Source organism: Globicephala melas, chromosome 15 (genome assembly GCF_963455315.2).
Source record: "Globicephala melas chromosome 15, mGloMel1.2, whole genome shotgun sequence".
Taxonomy (NCBI): Eukaryota; Metazoa; Chordata; class Mammalia; order Artiodactyla; family Delphinidae; genus Globicephala; species Globicephala melas.
Window position 1 is genome coordinate 6,105,799 of NC_083328.1, and position 16,708 is coordinate 6,122,506.

The 16,708-nt window shown below is 46.5% G+C and overlaps 1 long non-coding RNA gene and 1 other non-coding gene across 2 annotated transcripts; one reads left to right on the forward strand and one right to left on the reverse strand.

Moving 5' to 3' along the window:
* Window positions 1–4,167: 4,167 nt before the first annotated feature.
* Window positions 4,168–5,685, reverse strand: LOC132593430 (uncharacterized). The gene is made up of 3 exons (XR_009558885.1): window positions 5,481–5,685; window positions 4,930–5,123; window positions 4,168–4,284 (listed from the first exon to the last, which is right to left on the reverse strand). It is a non-coding gene; the product is annotated as an uncharacterized lncRNA (long non-coding RNA).
* A 6,847-nt stretch (window positions 5,686–12,532) lies between these two features.
* Window positions 12,533–12,604, forward strand: TRNAW-CCA (transfer RNA tryptophan (anticodon CCA)). The gene has a single exon. It is a non-coding gene; the product is annotated as a tRNA-Trp (tRNA).
* The last annotated feature ends 4,104 nt before the right edge of the window (window positions 12,605–16,708 follow it).

Genomic DNA, 16,708 nt, shown 5'->3' on the forward strand with positions numbered 1-16,708 from the left:
AAACTTAAATGCATATTAAATGTATATGACTTATGAAAAGACATGGCAGACACTTAAGTGCGTGGCTGAAACTTAAATGCATATTCTTGCAGATTGGAAAGAAGCCAATCTGAAAAGGCTACATACTGTGACTCCAACCATATGGCATTCTGGAAAAGGCAAAACTATGGAGACAAAAAGATCAGTGGTTGCCATGGGTGGGAGAGGGGAGAGATGAATAGGCAGAGCACCGAGGATTTTAGGGGCAGTGAAAGTATTCTGTATGATATTATAATGATGGATATATGTCATTATACATTTGTCCCAACCCATAGAATATACACCGAGTGAACTCGAAGATAAACTATGTACTTTAGGTGCTTATGATGTGTCAGTGTAGGTTCATTCTTCGTAAAAACTGTACCATTCTGGTGAGTGATGTTGATAACGGGGGAGGCTATGCGTGTGGAGGGAGGAGTTATACTGCAAATCTCTGTACTTCCCTCTCAATTTTGTTGTAAACCTAAAACTGCTCTAAAAATGGCTTTAAAAAGATGCATCAAGTACCAGCCACAGGCTGTAGCCGGTATCATCTCTCTAGAAGTTGAGCTGCAACATAGAAGCCATGGTTTTCTTACTGAGTTACCTGCCTGGGTTTTGTAGGAAGGCTCTGTTCTCTGTATTTTTTTTCCTGGTTCTTGAATTATTTCTTTATATAACTTCACCTCCTTGTCTTTACTCATTTTTGTCCCATTCTTCATTATATGGAATGACTTCCTTTGGAGAGCCTTTTGCATGTTTTTTTCCCCAAAAGATTTTTTCTTCTTTGACTTCCGTTAATATTCTGACAATGTTGTAAAAACTTCTTACCTTTATGGAGGTATTTTGAACAAACTGCGGTTCCAACGTTCAGCCAGTTGATATCTTCTTTTTAAGGAGAGTAAAGTCCCTAAGAATAAAATAGACTCCTGGAAAACTTGAAGAAATTCTGGCACAGGATAGAGTCATCCCTCACCCTAGCATAGCCATTAGCTTGAGTCCATCTTACCAGGTTTCCTTAACAGAAATGTCTGTACTTTCCACACCTCTGATGCCTGGGACTCTCTTCTTAGCCATGCCCTGACGTTCTGATGATTCTTAGCCAACACTGGATCCAAGAGGCTTCCTCTCTGCACCTGTCAAAACTATTCTAAGACCTAGTTTCTCATTCTCTATTCTACTCTCTCTCTGTGACCCTCATTTCCTTCACTTACAGTTATCTACAATACTGGATTTTTTTAACGTGTTACAATATCACTTAATATAAAATGATTGCATGAAACAATACACATTTGCAAAGTCTATAAGAGCAAAGAGAATGACTGTCACAGACTGGATGACTTTTGAGCTGGTTTTTGTTCATTTAATCTCAAAAATTAAGTATTCTCCAGCGGCTCAGAAGTCACCATTGGGACACCTTCCTCTCCTGAAAAGGGGATTGTCCCTTACTTGCGGGGCTTCACATCAAGGCACCGACACACCCAGTGTCTCAACCCTACAATGGATCATCTCCCTGAACGCCCCATTCCCAGCCCGGTTTCCAGGACGCAGCAGCTCCCCCTGGTGGCCCCAGACGTATATGCACAGGAGGCCGGGAGCTGCAGGTGTTACCCCGACAGAAAGCCTGTTTCTGAGTCAGGCTGGACCCCGGACATGCGAGTGCGGGATGCAGCAGCCCCAGCCCTGGACAGAAATGGGGGACAAGGCGAAGGAGGGGACAGTGGGCGCAGGAAAGCCAAGAGCTGAGTCTGGGCCTGTAAAACGGGATACGGGATTGAGGTAAGAACAGATTCCTTAGCAGGGTCAGCTTTACAGAGCTTCTGGAAGGAAGGGATCAGCAGAAGGCCCAGAGCCAGAGACCAGTCTCTCTGCGCCCAGACCCTCTCTGTCCAGTATCATCTGGCCTACACCTGTGCTTTTATCGTTGCCCTTCCCAAACCTGACCAATCGGAGGTCAAGCCTTCCGCCATATCACCATGGGACTCTCTGTTCCCCGTCTCCCGTCTTGACTCCATCGGTTGAAAGCCCTCTAGAACTGCCCCGTCCTTGTCCCTGCCCCTCAGCGCCCTATCCCGCCACATCCTGCCCCTTGCAGCTTCTGCCTTAGTCTCCTGGTCCTGCCTGCTCTCTCCCCTGTGCAGAACTGGGAGATGTCCCTCATTTCCCAGAGAAATTGCAGCAGCTCAGTGACAGCGACTAGCAGTGATCACGATGTCCGGAGGAAGGGAGAAGATCCGGTGTTCCCCGGGGCCACGCTTCCTCCTGGGGCTGGAAGATTTCCAGAGAGGCCAGGGCGCATGGTCGAGCCTGAGTAGGGAAGCCAGCAGAAGCACTACCTGGCATTACCCTTCGAGTCTGGGAGACCTCCTCTTCCTAGGACCCTGACCCCACCCCTTCCCAACTCCACAGGCAGTTTCCATGGTGACAGTAAACAAGCCTCAGCGCAGCCCTGTCCCCCTACCTTCACCTGCACAAATGAGGTGACCCAGAATGACAACGTAGATGCTCAAATGGACAGAGACACTGGAGCCTCAAGAAAGGAAGCCCACGTGGGGGCGAGGCCCTTGGATGGGTGGCCTGGGGTTGTGGGCACAGAGACCTGAGGCTCTGCTGGGAGGGACTGCAGACACCAGGAATGGGCAGCAGCTCCTGGGAGAAGCAGGAATCAGTGTCCAAGGAGAAGTGCAGACGGAGCCTAGATGTACCTGTGGCCCCATAGGGCAGAGCTGAGGAAGGTGCCAGGGGCATCATTCACAGCCGAAGCATCTCAGCCTTAGAGGAGCAGTTCAGAGACTAATCCACTCAGGAGCGCAGCTTTTGTTTTTAAGGACTGAGACGCTGAGAAATGGCTCTGGGCACAAACATGTCATCGTCGTGTTCTCAAGCCACTCTAACCCCCATCCCCGCCCCCCAAAGCAGTCTTATCAAGTGACTGATTACTAGAAAGTTGCAAACAGTTCACACTGGTCTCTGTAGATCCTCTCTCAAAACCACTGAGTTTTGTACAGACATAGAAAATCATCTTATGGTTACCAAAGGAGAAAGCAGGGAAGAGGGATAAATTAGGAGTTTGGGATTAACAGATACACACTCTATATATGAAATCAACAACAGTAACCTACTGTATAGCACAGAGAACTATATTCAATAGTTGTAATAACCAATAATGGAAAAGAATCTGAAAAAGAATATATATAGTACACCTGAAACTAACACAATATTAGAAATCAACTATACTTCAATTTTAAAAATTGGGGGAAAAAACTCATTGGGTTTTGTAATTGGAAGTGAAGTCCTGGGAGGGGATAGGAGCGACGAGGGTCTAAAGCAAGCCCTGACGAGTGGCTAATTGGTTAGCTCAATCTGTCCCCAGCTCTCTGATCCCATTCCTGTGGGGAAAAGTTAAAAGAATTTTTTTCTTGCTGTCCAGCAACACGACCTGCCTGCCGTTGACTGCTCTGGGTCTCCCTCACCTGGGAGCTTCCTGCAGCTTCTCCACGCAGGTCAGGAACAGGGTGGAGGCAGCCAGGACGGAAGGGACTCCCTGGGTCTAAGCAGACACAGGTACTGGCATACTGATGTACCAGTTTACTGATGTCTGCAATTTTCTTTGAAGTCGATAAAAATAAGATGGGTTGATGGATGGGGGATGGATAGATGGATATGTGATAAAGTACCTTAAAATATTAATGATAGAATGTTCGGAGGATACAGGTATCAACTGTAAAATTCTTTCAGCCATCCATTAGATTTCAAAATCTTCATTATTAAACACTGGGGAGGGACTTCCCGGGTGGCGCAGTGGCTAAGAATCCGCCTGCCAATGCAGGGGACATGGGTTCGAGCCCTGGTCCAGGAAGATCCCACATGCCGCAGAGCAACTAAGCCCATGCACCACAACTACTGAACCTACGGTCTAGAGCCTACGAGACACAACTACTGAGCCCACATGCCACAACTACCAAAGCCCGCGCTCCTAGAGCCCGTGCTGTGCAACAAGAGAAGCCACCGCAATGAAAAGCCTGCCTGCTGCAACGAAGAGTAGCCCCAGCTCACCGCAAGTAGAGAAAGCCCGCGCGCAGCAAAGACCCAATGCAGCTAAAAATAAATAAATAAATTTATTTTAAAAAATAAATAAATAAACACTGGGGAAAACTTTATGAGGTCCTTCCTCCTTTCATGTTTTGTGGAGGTCCCCATGCAACGAGATGTGAAGTTTCAGGGTAGCTGGATCTGGTGGGATGCCAAGGCAATGGGGGGAGGAGCCTGTTCAAAGCAAGAAGACTGTAATGAACCATTACCCAGATTATTTGAGAGATTGCCAGAAACCTGTCACCCTCAGTACCTGGACAGATGGAAGGATGCCTCCCACAGCTCAGAGGGGAGCCACGGAGCACAAGGAGTGTGGATCTCACCCCATGGAAGACACACTGCTCCCTGAGCGTCTGGCTGGGGTACGTGTTAATGTCACAGGTGGGACAAGCTTTGTGCTGGCAACTCCCCCGTGGAGAAGTCATTAGAGGGGACTCACGTGTTCGTTTGTCTGCTCTGATGGAGAAGAAAACAGCACCAAACAAGGCTAACTGCTCAGCAGCTGTTCTTTTTCTCCTCCTGCAGACCCAGAACCCGATGACGGTGCTCGCTCGGGCTCTGGTTTGTTGCAAGGTTCTACCTACATCTTCCTCTCTGGCTGGTGCCCCATTCAGTGAGCACCTGTCGTGATTCCGCCTCCTCCAGGTTCATCCTGACCTCTCCCATCTCCTCTGGGTTGGAAAGAGGTCTGCAGCTTTTTCAACACTGAAAACTGCCTGCTCTGAGAAATACCCAGCATCCCTCCCTTCTGAGGTGCTCTTTTGCCCTCTGGTGTTCTGTAAACAGATTTTACTGCCCACGGCACCTTCCCACACTCACTTCTCTTTCTCTTGTCAGCCTGAGTTCCTGAAGCTTTCGAAGATTTCCCGTCACGCGAGAATCACTGAACTCACGGTGTTCACTCTGGTGGTGGCTTACTGTGGCCACAACTCCACAAGCACTGAAATATGGGTATTTCTTTCCGAACCCAACAGGGCTCAGCTCCGAGTTTCTCTGCTTTTTTCTTCAGCTTCCTCAAGGGGAGAGAAGGTAGCCATGGGTGAGAAATGGGAGACCAGAGTCTATGCCTGAGACTCAGAAGAAGAGCTGCGGGTCTGAGTGGTCACCTCGGTAGAGTCATCTTTAAAGGGCTGCTGGAAGGAAGCGGTGGGAGCGAGGGAGCCTCTGGGCTCCAAGACTCTGTCTGTGGCCCTGGCAACCAGGCTTTTATGCCCACTCCACGTCCGCCCGGCCAATCCCCACTGAAGCTCGGGGCGCGTCGCAATGGGACGTGGTGTCCCCACCCCCACCTGACTCCCTTGGGGAAGTCATCCCGGAGCAGTGCCTCCAGGACCCCTGCGGCGGAGGGTCCTTCCCCTCCTGCATCCTACCTATTCTCTGCCCAGGAGAGTCAGGATACGTCCCAGAGTTTATTGGTGAATTTATTGGAGCTCAGAGACGGTGGCTTGTTCCAGGATCACACCCCTAGCTGGAAGCGGACAGCGCATCGAACCCAGGATCCCCCAGCACCAGGGGGCAGGCGGCAGCAGGGGTCGTACAAACCCAGCAGGAAGGCTGCTTAGGTTCTGGTAGTCGTTGGGCGGGACCCCCGGACGGCCCGCCCCCGGAAAGCCCCGCCCCGCGGGCGTGGTATCTCCGGTGACGGTAAACAAGCCTCAACAAGCCCCTTCTTAGTTTCTTAACTTGTTCATTAGGCTTTGTTTTCATAAGTGTATATTTTTCCCCGTTTGTCATTCGTCGGCCTTCATTACACAACTTTTTTCTTTTTTCTGGTTTGTTGGTGTTTCTGTACTTTGTATTTGACTTCTATTTTGGCAACAGGCAATACAGTTATTTAGTTAAGCTTGGAGTGGTGTTTGGTAACGAAAAATAGAAGGCGACAGAAGTTTCAGCTGGGTGTGCTGTGTCAAGAATAAAGATTGACGGGGAGAACATTTCCTTGAAAAATGCCCTTGAATGTTTATTGCCCACGATGTTGGGGATGATCTGATTTAGGAATAACTGCTAAGAAGGAGATCTAAGACAGCAGGAAATGAAGCATGAAAACTCAGGGATTGACTCTTACTCCCTGAGATAGTACGGAATGTTGTGGGGTTTGCTCTTGAAAATGACTAACGTTAGCGACCACTGCAATCATACAGCCCCCGTGGAGTGAATAATTAATAAATTCATGAGAATTGAAAGCCAGGTTTTACCCTGGACCTCTGAACCCTCTCTTCGTCCCCAAAGGGCTCTCCATCAGGAAATCTGCGTGGGTAGGCAAGAGGTCGGGGCAATTGAAAAGTGTTAACAAAAATGTTTACCTTTTTATTTCTGCAAGCCCCTCCTCAAAGCCAACCCATCTAAGACACACCCAGCTTCTTCCCCTCCCAGATGTAAAGGCAGTGCCACATTTCTTAATTCAGAGGAGCCACTTGCAGTGTTCCTTCATGTTTGTTCCCTTCTTAGTGGTGATGAGGCAAATGAAATCATTTGATCATAAGATGTCATAAGGTGTGTGATCTTATGTTGAGCATCCCAATGGGAAACAGCTGGGAGAGTGAGTGCCTCATTTAACATGAAGACTTATTATAAAAATCTGCATGTATGGTACAGCAGTGTACTAGTGGTCTTCAGGGCCCTTAATTCAGAATTTGATGGGGTCAGAAACATTCCCTACTAGGCCTTGGTCCTTACCTTTCCACCCCAGTGTTTCAACTATGAACTCTAAGATACCAGAATAATCTGTTTAGCACACACTGCCCGCCCCCCAAGTAAAATGTCTGCCTCCACATCAATGATTCCCAAATTGTTTCCACTTAGAAATGTTTTCTGTGTTAGGAAAAGTCAGGGACTGGATTGGCCCCAGACTGGCAGATTTTTCTCAGAAACTCTGCCGTGTTAAACCTACAGCTGAGGGATGGGGTAGTTGAAGAAAGTCCTTTGATGGAGAGAAGCCTGAGGTTATATCAGAGCTTCCAGCTTTCAGAATTTCTGCATTTGAATTAAGTGATTAAAGTCAACTAGTGGATTTGGGAACACAAGCTAAATGAGGTCAAGTGACACTAAGCCAGAGACAGCCCCTAGGCCACCGTAAAACATCCCCAGAAAACTATCAGAACAGGGATATTCTAGGAACCCACACTAAACCGCCTTGACAACCTTCCATCCTGGCTCAAAGCTTCCTACAGAATATCACATACAACTTGCTAATCCCACGACATCCATTGAATGGCTACAGCTGCACCTACCTCCACATGTGGGTTCCTTTTACTGGGTGGGCGTGGGTAGATGTGGACACCAGGCTCCAGCTCCATCTCATCACTGGGAGGGGGATGAGAGGGGCTCGTTCACTCCTACTAAGTGGTAAAGCACAGGGGCCTCCACACTGAATGTGCTTATAAAGACCCATTAAAAATCATTTTTTAAAAAAAGACCTGTCAAAAGCTGAAAACTTTTCTGGACTGAAATTCAGTAGGCATTTCAGGCACATTGGTCCTAGTGGTTATTGGGGAATGAGATTTATGCCTTCCCATCCACGGCTACTAATAGGTCTTTGCACTTGAGCTGATTGTCTCTGAGGAAAGTTCAAGGATTCACTGGAAGCTGATAACCACAGTCCTAAATTTTCCGAGTTGCTAACACCAGGCGGAGTCTTTGATTCCACAGTTGTTTGCTGACTGCAAAGTTCACTTCATTTTGAAAAACTGGGAATGCTGTCCTGGGATTATTGATAGATGGGGCTGTACTGTGGGCCAGGAGAGCTGGACTCCAGTTGTCCATTCTGCCATCACCCATGAACTTGGACTTTACGTCTCTGGATTGATGTTTTCTATTCCTACTGGGTGAATGATGCAAGGGTTGGTGAATTGTGCCTCATGATGACAGGGTGAGTTATGGTCCAGGATCACAAAAGTGATGACCAGCCAATCATCCCCCTGGTAACTTTTCCAAGCCCTGCTTAAAACCCTACAGTCAGAAGGATCATGAGGCTGGGAGTTCACCATCCATCGTTATTCAGTCTGAAAATCAAGGTCAAGCAAGCTGGTCCCTTTCTGCTTCAGGGGAAGTTTCCATCCTCCCTGAGAGGTCTTGGGAACCTGCGGTGCCCCTTGACAGGTGTCCCTCCACATCCGAACTCCGCACCTGGCACTCTGTCCCCAGCGGGTGGAGCCGGACCACCGCAGCCAGGATGATGGGCAGAAGGGAAAGTCCCTCCAGTCTCGCCTGCTCGTAACTGAGTCAGTAAATAAAGGACAGCCATAGGGGACACCTCACGTCTCTTCACCTGGCTAGGCCAGAGTCAAGCTCAATTCGGTCATCTTTCTCGCTGATTCTGCCCTATGCATTGGCTGTGGTTTGGCCGCACACCGTGGTTTCCCCTGCACTGCAGCTGAGAAGCCACCTGGGCGGCGCTGGTGTCTAGAGGCCCCGCCCGGTGACTCCCCCGCCCACTCCGGTCTCTCTCGGGCAACCACGGGCAGCATATTAGACCGAGGGTCTCGCACCATCCATTTGCAGAACTCCTTACTCACCCACCCCCTTAGCGATTTGACTTCTAGGGTCACTGTGATGGGTGTACACAGACACGGTTTCTGGAGACTGAAGTCATCGGCATCTCGTGCATTCACCCTGCCTGGGGTTCACTCCCCAGCGCAGTCCTGGCTTGGTCAAAGTGGCCCCCACCTCACTCGCATCCTCCGGGCTTTTTACCCATTTGAAGTCTGAGACTTAGTTGAGATCCTTTGGGCCCCGAGACCTCTAATCATTCGCTTTATCGGAGTCACCCGCGTATTTCCTGCTAGAGAGACAGCTGCTAGACGGTTCTATCACTCCCTAGGCCCTGCATCAAGGCATGACCGCCGATTTGCACTTCAGGGGCGCTCGTGACCTCCACGGAGTTGATTGATCACCTTTCTGGTCCTAACACCAGGCGCTTCTCCACCTCCAGGGCGTGGTGAGCGATGCTGCAGCGGCGCGCCCTGGACAGCCTGGATTAGGGCGGGGAGGCCGGGATCCCACCACGTTTTCAGATTCTTTTCCATTATAGGGTATTACAACATATTGAATATGGTTCCCTGTGCTGTACAGCAGTTCCTTGTTGTTTATCTGTTTTATGTATAGTAGTCTGTATCTGTTAATCCCAAACTCCAAATGGAGCTAAATTTCAAAAAGTGCTAGTCAACATACTCTCAGAATTCTCACCTAACAGTCACTTTTTATTCCACTACACTTTTACTTCTCCCACGAAATCACTCCAAAACATTGGTCTTGCCATGGTCACCATTGACGTCCAGAGTGAAAATCCACTGGACAGTCTAGTTACCATCTTACTGGACGTTCTAGCAGCTGTCCAAGTAAATGCTCCTCTTGGCTCCTTAGAATATGCCTGGCTGAGCTCCTTTTATTCCTACTTCTCTCTTTTTTTTTAAGTAATTTTATTTTAAAAAATATATATATATATATTTTGGCTGCATCGGGTCTTTGTTGCTGTGCACAGGCTTTCTCTAGTTGCGGCGAGCAGGGGCTACTCTTTGTTGTGGTGCGCGGGCTTCTCATTGTGGTGGTACCTCTTGTTGCGGAGCACGGGCTGTAGGCGCGTGGGCTTCAGTAGTTGTGGCTCGCGGGCTCTAGAGAGCAGGCTCAGTAGTTGTGGCTCGCGGGCTCTAGAGCACAGGCTCAGTAGTTGTGGCACACGAGCTTAGTTGCTCCACAGCATATGGGATCTTCGTGGACCAGGGCTTGAGCCCGTGTCCCCTGCATTGGCAGGTGGATTCTTAACCACTGCGCCACCAGGGAAGTCCCTCCTCTCTCTCTTAATGTTCCTTCGCAGAAATTTTCACCAGCAAATATTCCCCTACCTGAATTTTAAAGTTTGAAGTGTGTCATAGTTCAATCCTGGGTCCTTTCTTTACATTGAGTCACCTCATCTTTTGCTAAGGCTTTGCATATCAACTCTGGTAATAAGCCTCAAATTTCTACCTCCTGCCAGAATTAGGTATACAACTGCCTAGTTGACTTTCTGACTTGGATGCCTCCTAGACATCGCATATTAAAAAATAATCCAAGGGCTTCCCTGGTGGCGCAATGGTTGAGAGTCCGCCTGCCGATGCGGGGGACGCGGGTTCGTGCCTCGGTCCGGGAGGATCCTGCGTGCCGCGGAGCGGCTGGGCCCGTGGGCCATGGCCGCTGGGCCTGGGCGTCCGGAGCCACCTCTCCGCGGTGAGAGGCCCGCGTACGGAAAAAAAAAAAATCCAACATTAAAATCTTGTTCTTTCCCCTCATTCTATCTTTATTCTAAGATTTCCCATCATTTTAAATAAATTGTACCACTGTTCACCTAGTTACTCTATTCCACACTCCAGAGGCATTTCCTCACCATTTATCTCCTTGCATCGTGAACAATCCAATATAAGTCTTGTGCATTGTTCCTCCAAAATAAAACTCCAAACAGTGCATTTCTTCAAGTTTTACTACTACCCTAGTAGTTTTAACCTTCTTTCTCCCCTGGACTATCCCATTAACCAGTTGGGGTGGGCAAGGATTAGGCTATGTATCTGGAAGTTTCGGCTTCAGCGAAATTTGGGGGCAGGGTGGACGTTTTATTTTATTTTTATTTCTGGCCGCGCCGTGAGGCTTTACGGGATCTTAGTTCCCCGACCAGGGATCGAACCCAGGGCCCCTGCAGTAGAAGCCCGGAGTCTCAACCACTGAACCGCCAGGGAATTCCCTGTTCTGTCATCTTTAAATCGATCCTCATTAAAAAGAAAAAATACATATAGGTATACTATATATTACCTCTCTATATATCTTAGTAGGAGATATAGCTAGAGATCCTTTACAACCAGTAACTCTATATCTCTAATATAAGGGGACACCAGTACCACTTGCTATAATTTGAAAATAAAATACATTCTTGAAACAACAAGTATTTTTCTTCGTGTTGCAACTTTAACTGGGTCCGTCCAACCTCTGAGAAATACCGAGGAGTCTGACGGCCTGTTCTTCAGCCACTGCAGCAAATTCACTGCGGGGCGTACAGTGGAAGCCTTGCCGTGGGTGTTCTTTTATAAATGACATGGGCCCTTCTAAACGTCTTCGAGGAGGCCTGGATATGGGGGGTGGGGGTGGAGAGGGGAGAGTGATGCCCTTCTGGAGCCCAGTATAGAACCAGAGGCCCTCGAGTCTTCAGTGTAAAGCATCCTCAACCAGGCTAGTCCGACTGCCTAAGGATGTGACACACAAACGAGGGAATATCTAAACTATTCTTTGTTCCCAACTCAAAGTCATCATTCTGTTCTGAAAACTCGGAAATGGAAGGTTCCGGGTTACGACAGCAAGGAAATGGAGAGATCAGCCTTCTACTTCATCCAGGAGGCCTTTGTGTTGCCCAGGTCGGGGACTCTGGCTGTCACACGACTCCCTGTGTCCAGAACCTCCCGGATGCCGGCTCCTCCCCACTCTACTCTGCCCAGCGAACAAAGCGCGAAATCTGTTATCCCTGGGCACCTCAACAGCGCAACCACAAAGCATTGATCTCCCTTCCCCCACCCCTCTGTTCTTTAACCTGAAAGATCACGTGGGGCGGCACGATGTACAGAGCCGGGTGCCCGCAGGCGCTCAGCACTCCTTATTGTAGTGGTTTTTGTTCTGTTTTGTGTCTGATGAGATTTCTACAATGAATATGTTACTTTAAAATTTTTTTGTTTTTTTTAAATTTTAATGGAAATACAGTTGTTTTACAATGTGTTAGTTTCAGGTGTACAGCAAAGTGATTCAGTTATATATATATATATACACACACAAATATATAAATACATATATTGTTTTTTAGATTCTTTTCCATTATAGGTTATGACAAGATATTGAGTATAGCTTCCTGTGTTATACAGTAGGTGCTTGTTTATTTTATGTATAGTAGTGTGGATATGTTAATCTCAAACTCCTAATTTATCCCTCTCCCCTGAATATGTTATTTAAAAAAAAAAAAAAAAAAAAAAAAAAAAAAAACCTCCTAAGCGCCCTTTTGGTAAAGGGAAATAGTGTTCCTCCGCAGGTGTGACCCACGTGCAAATCCTTTCCGCGCTCCACATGCAGAAGCCCTGGGGCAAGAGAACCCGGAAAGCTGATCACCCCACCCTGCCTCCCCGGTGAGCTGAGCTTCTTATTTTCCAGTCTCTTCCCAAGCATCGTTCCTTTAAACCTCCGTAGGGGAAGTGGGGTTCCCGAATTACCAGGGCGAGTATCCCCTGAGCCCTCAGCTTCCCACCTGCTTCATTTACATTTACGTCTCGCTTTGAATAGCCTCGTTATAAAAGGGACAAAGAACTCACAGTCAATCCCAAGACGTAGTGAGAGCAGTAAAAGAAAAAAATACTGGACGCTGCACCTGACAACCGCTGAAATTGTCCCTCTAAGGCATAAAAAATAGGGCCATTCCCAAGACCTCGTGGCGCAACGGTAGCGCGTCTGACTCCAGATCAGAAGGTTGCGTGTTCAAATCACGTCGGGGTCAAGGTTGTGTCTTTTCCTCTTGCCCCAAGGGATGGATTCAGTAGTGAACAAAAGTAAACAAGCGTCTGTCTGCGGGCTCCCAGGCGTGGATTTTCTCCTTTTCTTTAGCCCAGAGAAACTTCTTGTGAACAACTCAGCAATGGACAGGCACTTAACAGAAAGATAAGGATGATCTGAAAGGGAAGAAAACCCCAGGTGAGCCGAAATGTAGGTCGTTCCATCCTTTTCCTTATCAGGACTAAGCTTCAGGTAGGACATCAGACGACTTCAGATAGGACATTAAAACGGCATGAGGAGACTTTGTTAACGAATTCACTCTGATGTGGACGTAGTTTTACTGGGTCCCCAGAAGGGTTTGGCACAGTCTCTCTGGGTTGATATTTGAGTCATCTAGATGAAGTCAGTTTCCCTGTCCCCCCTCCCCACCTCAACTGCCACCACCAAACAGACTTCATGACTTGAGCTTCCTCTGTTAAAAGCCCCTGAGCTTTGTGGTTAAAGAAGTTGATTCTAAATTTATTATGTTGATGACCGAGTTCCTGAATTCTATGGGAGTGGAAAGCTACCCTGGCATTTACCACGTTGTCACTTAGGATTCATTTAAATGCATCTCTCCTAGAGGGATATGAAACAATCAAGTTCCACATACAAACCAGTGGTCACGACCTCAAAAAGGAAAAACCCAGGCTGGCAGAAATGGGGACGATTGCAGACTTATCAGGATTAAGCTTTCACTTAATTAATTAAGCCAGCCTCAACCCCCTTCCATTTAAAAGTCTGTCCTTTGCTGAGTTCAATAAATAAATAGATAGGTAAATAATTCTCTTTTAGGGAGTTCCCTGGAGGTCCAGTGGTGAGGGCTCCGCGCTCTCACTGCGGAGGGCCTGGGTTCAATCCCTGGTCGGGGAGCTAAAATCCCACAAGAAGCGAGGCAAAAAAAAAAAAAAAAAAGCCTCCTTTTTAAAAGGTTGATGATTGGTGAAATCTCAGAATTGAGGGGTAATATCTACTTGGATACCAAAGTGATTTGAACCCTCAACCTTCTGATCTAGAGACACATGCGCTACCTTTGTGCCACGAAGCCACAAATGCTGGTCCCTTTCGGATATTTATCACATGCTAACTTCCTCACTTCTCCCTTGCAGAATTCAATGTTTGCTCTCCATGCGTCCAGAGTGTTTCGGGTTCTCTCTGCACTTCTTGTCTTTACATCATGGGCGTGCAGAAAGCAAGGTGGAAAGGTGGAAAAAGTAAAGGTAGACAGGGTTAGGGGAAGGGTCTCGGAGAACACTTGCCTTCGCCTGTTTAAGCAGCTCGCGATCCCTGGCGATTTTAAGGCTCTGGCCATCCTCCAAACTGCGCTGGTGGTCCAGCCCCTTCTCCGAGACCGAGGTTCCTGCAGCCACTAAGCCAGAGGAACGTGAGGTGGGACCGCGAGAGTTCCCTTTGTCACAGGAGCTCCCTAAGGATCAGTAGGTGCCAGGGGGAAGTTCTACCTACCCAGGGAAAGCGGGAGGGCAGCGCATGGAAGGCAACGCTGAGGTCAATCGTCTTCACTTGGGGTGAGTGCGCTTTTGGGAACGTCCTGGATCCATAGCTGGAGCCGGTCCTACTGCGAGAACACAAAAGTGGCCTGGGGACCAGACCTGTGCTCTCTCCTCCTTCACAATCCTGGATGTGACCTGCAGGACTGACTCTCCCCATGTCACCTGCCTGGCGACGGTCGTGCTTGACCCTCCCTCCCTCCCTTCCGTACGTCCAAATGTCTGAAACTTACTGACCTGCAGCAATGGCCGTGCGGGTCTTCTGTAAACAGAAACAGGGGCGCTCTCGGGGAATCCGCTGTCTGTGCGGGATGCTTCTCCTCTGAAGGTTTTCTCCTCTGTAGAGTGACCCTAAGAGCGGTCATAATAATTTATTTCCCAAACATTTGCATAATCGTGACAGGATAACACACACATGATGTTCTAGGATGTTTAAGCACCCTTCTAGGAGCTGGGGACGGGTCAGAGGATAAAATAGATCAGGTTCTCAGGGAGGCCCCAGTCTCATAATTTATCTGAAGAGATTCTGACACGTGACCAGCAAAACACAAAGCAGAGACTGAAGAGACGATGTGGGGACCCTCTTCCTCCAGCCCTTCACACAAGAATGTACTTGAGTCACACCTATGAGGAAGAGTGTTTTATTTTGCCCTATTTTGAAAAGAAGGCAATTACTATTTTTTTCTTTTAAACAGTAAAATATGCTCTTTAATAGAAAATTTGTCGATACAGGACATGGTGATGAGAAAACTTAAAATGACCCAAATTCAAACATCTCAGAGAAAACCAAGACTCTTGCCATAATGTGTAACTTCACTGGGATTTTTCTGTCTATATGTCCTTACACATCATTCTCTTGTAAAAATCTTCATGTAAAACAATTTCCCCTGTGATACTACACTAACAGATATTACCTATAAATTTAATGTGTCTTTTAAAACATCTCTATTGAGATCTAATTCACATACAATATAATTCACCTTTTTAAAGTGTACAATTAACAGCTTTGGGTATATTCACGGACTTGTATGATCGTCACCACAATCGATTTTAGAACATTTTTATAACCACCAAGAGCAACCCTTTACCCATTAGCAGTCACCACCCATTTCCTCACACCCACTGTCCCGTCCAGCCCTATGCAATCATTCATGTATCTACTTTCTGTCTCCATAGATATGCCTATTCTGGATGTTTCTATAAATGAAGTTACACAATATGTGACCTTCTGGGTCTGGTTTCTCTTACTTAGATGTTTTCACTTAATGTTTTCAAGGTTCACCCATGTTGTACTCTGTGTCACTACTTCATTCCTTCTCATTGCTTAATAATATTCCATTGTATGGCTGGACCGCATTTTATTTTTTTATTATTTATTTATTTTTTGGACCTCATTTTATATACATATATTCATCAGTTGATGGACATTTGGGTTGTTTCCAGTTTTTGGCTACTGTGAATAATGCTGCTATGGACATTCACATACTATAAGATGTTATGTGGGCATATTTTTTATTTCTCTGGGAAAAATACCTAGGAGTAGATACTGCATATTATTAATGGTTACACTGTATTTCATCCAACTGGTATAAAAATTATCTTTGCCAATTTACCATGCCATTAAAATTTACTTAAGTATTAAAGATATATATATACAACTGAATCACTTTGCTGTACACCTGAAACTAACACAACATTGTAAATTAACTATACTTCAATTTTTAAAAGATCACAATTTAAAAAAAAAAAGGAATAATGGCATTTAACAAGCAGAGCCAAGTCCCCTGAGTCTGCCCACCATCAGCATTGAGATCCAGGCCTTAACACAGAGAAGCACCGAACAACAGAACAAGAAGAGGTCCTAGAGATGATTTATTTCAGAATTTTTCATTTTACAGTTCACAAAGTCAGTAGTAAAGAACCTGGAGTATTCCATGGATTCTAAGACACCGTGGAATTATAAGATGCACCATTATTTTTTGTGCCACCAATAAAGAAAAAACACTGCCAACTAAATTATGACATAATATTTTATTATCACTCTGACCTTTTATTTCATGTTATTAATAAGTCCATTTTAGACTTACTTAGACATAGTTTTAATCAAACATTTAAAATGATATGACTCTTGTACTCACATAAAGAGGAAAATAAAATGGTTAAGGCCTTGCTAAACTCTTCACACTCTGAATCCTATTCTGAATCATTTTTCCGCTCAGTGTTGTCTGTGCCCATGTTTTTTTCACCCAGTATCACTTTCCTTGTCACCAAGAATATTGTAATAAAGCAATTCTTAAGTATGTTCCACTATTGTCTCTGGGATTTTCTTCCAAGCTGTTGACACCCATTCTGGTGTGTCTGTGTACATTAAATAATAGAAGAAAAATGTATGATTATAAATTGTGGCAATTCTGCGGAGAGAAAGAACAGAGTTCTGCAAGAGAATTAATTTGAATTAAAGGGAAGGAAGGGGAAGGGAAGGCTTCTCTGAAGAAGTGACATTTGAACTGAAATCTGAAGGGTAACTAGAGGAAGATGTTCTAAACAGAATGTGCAGACTA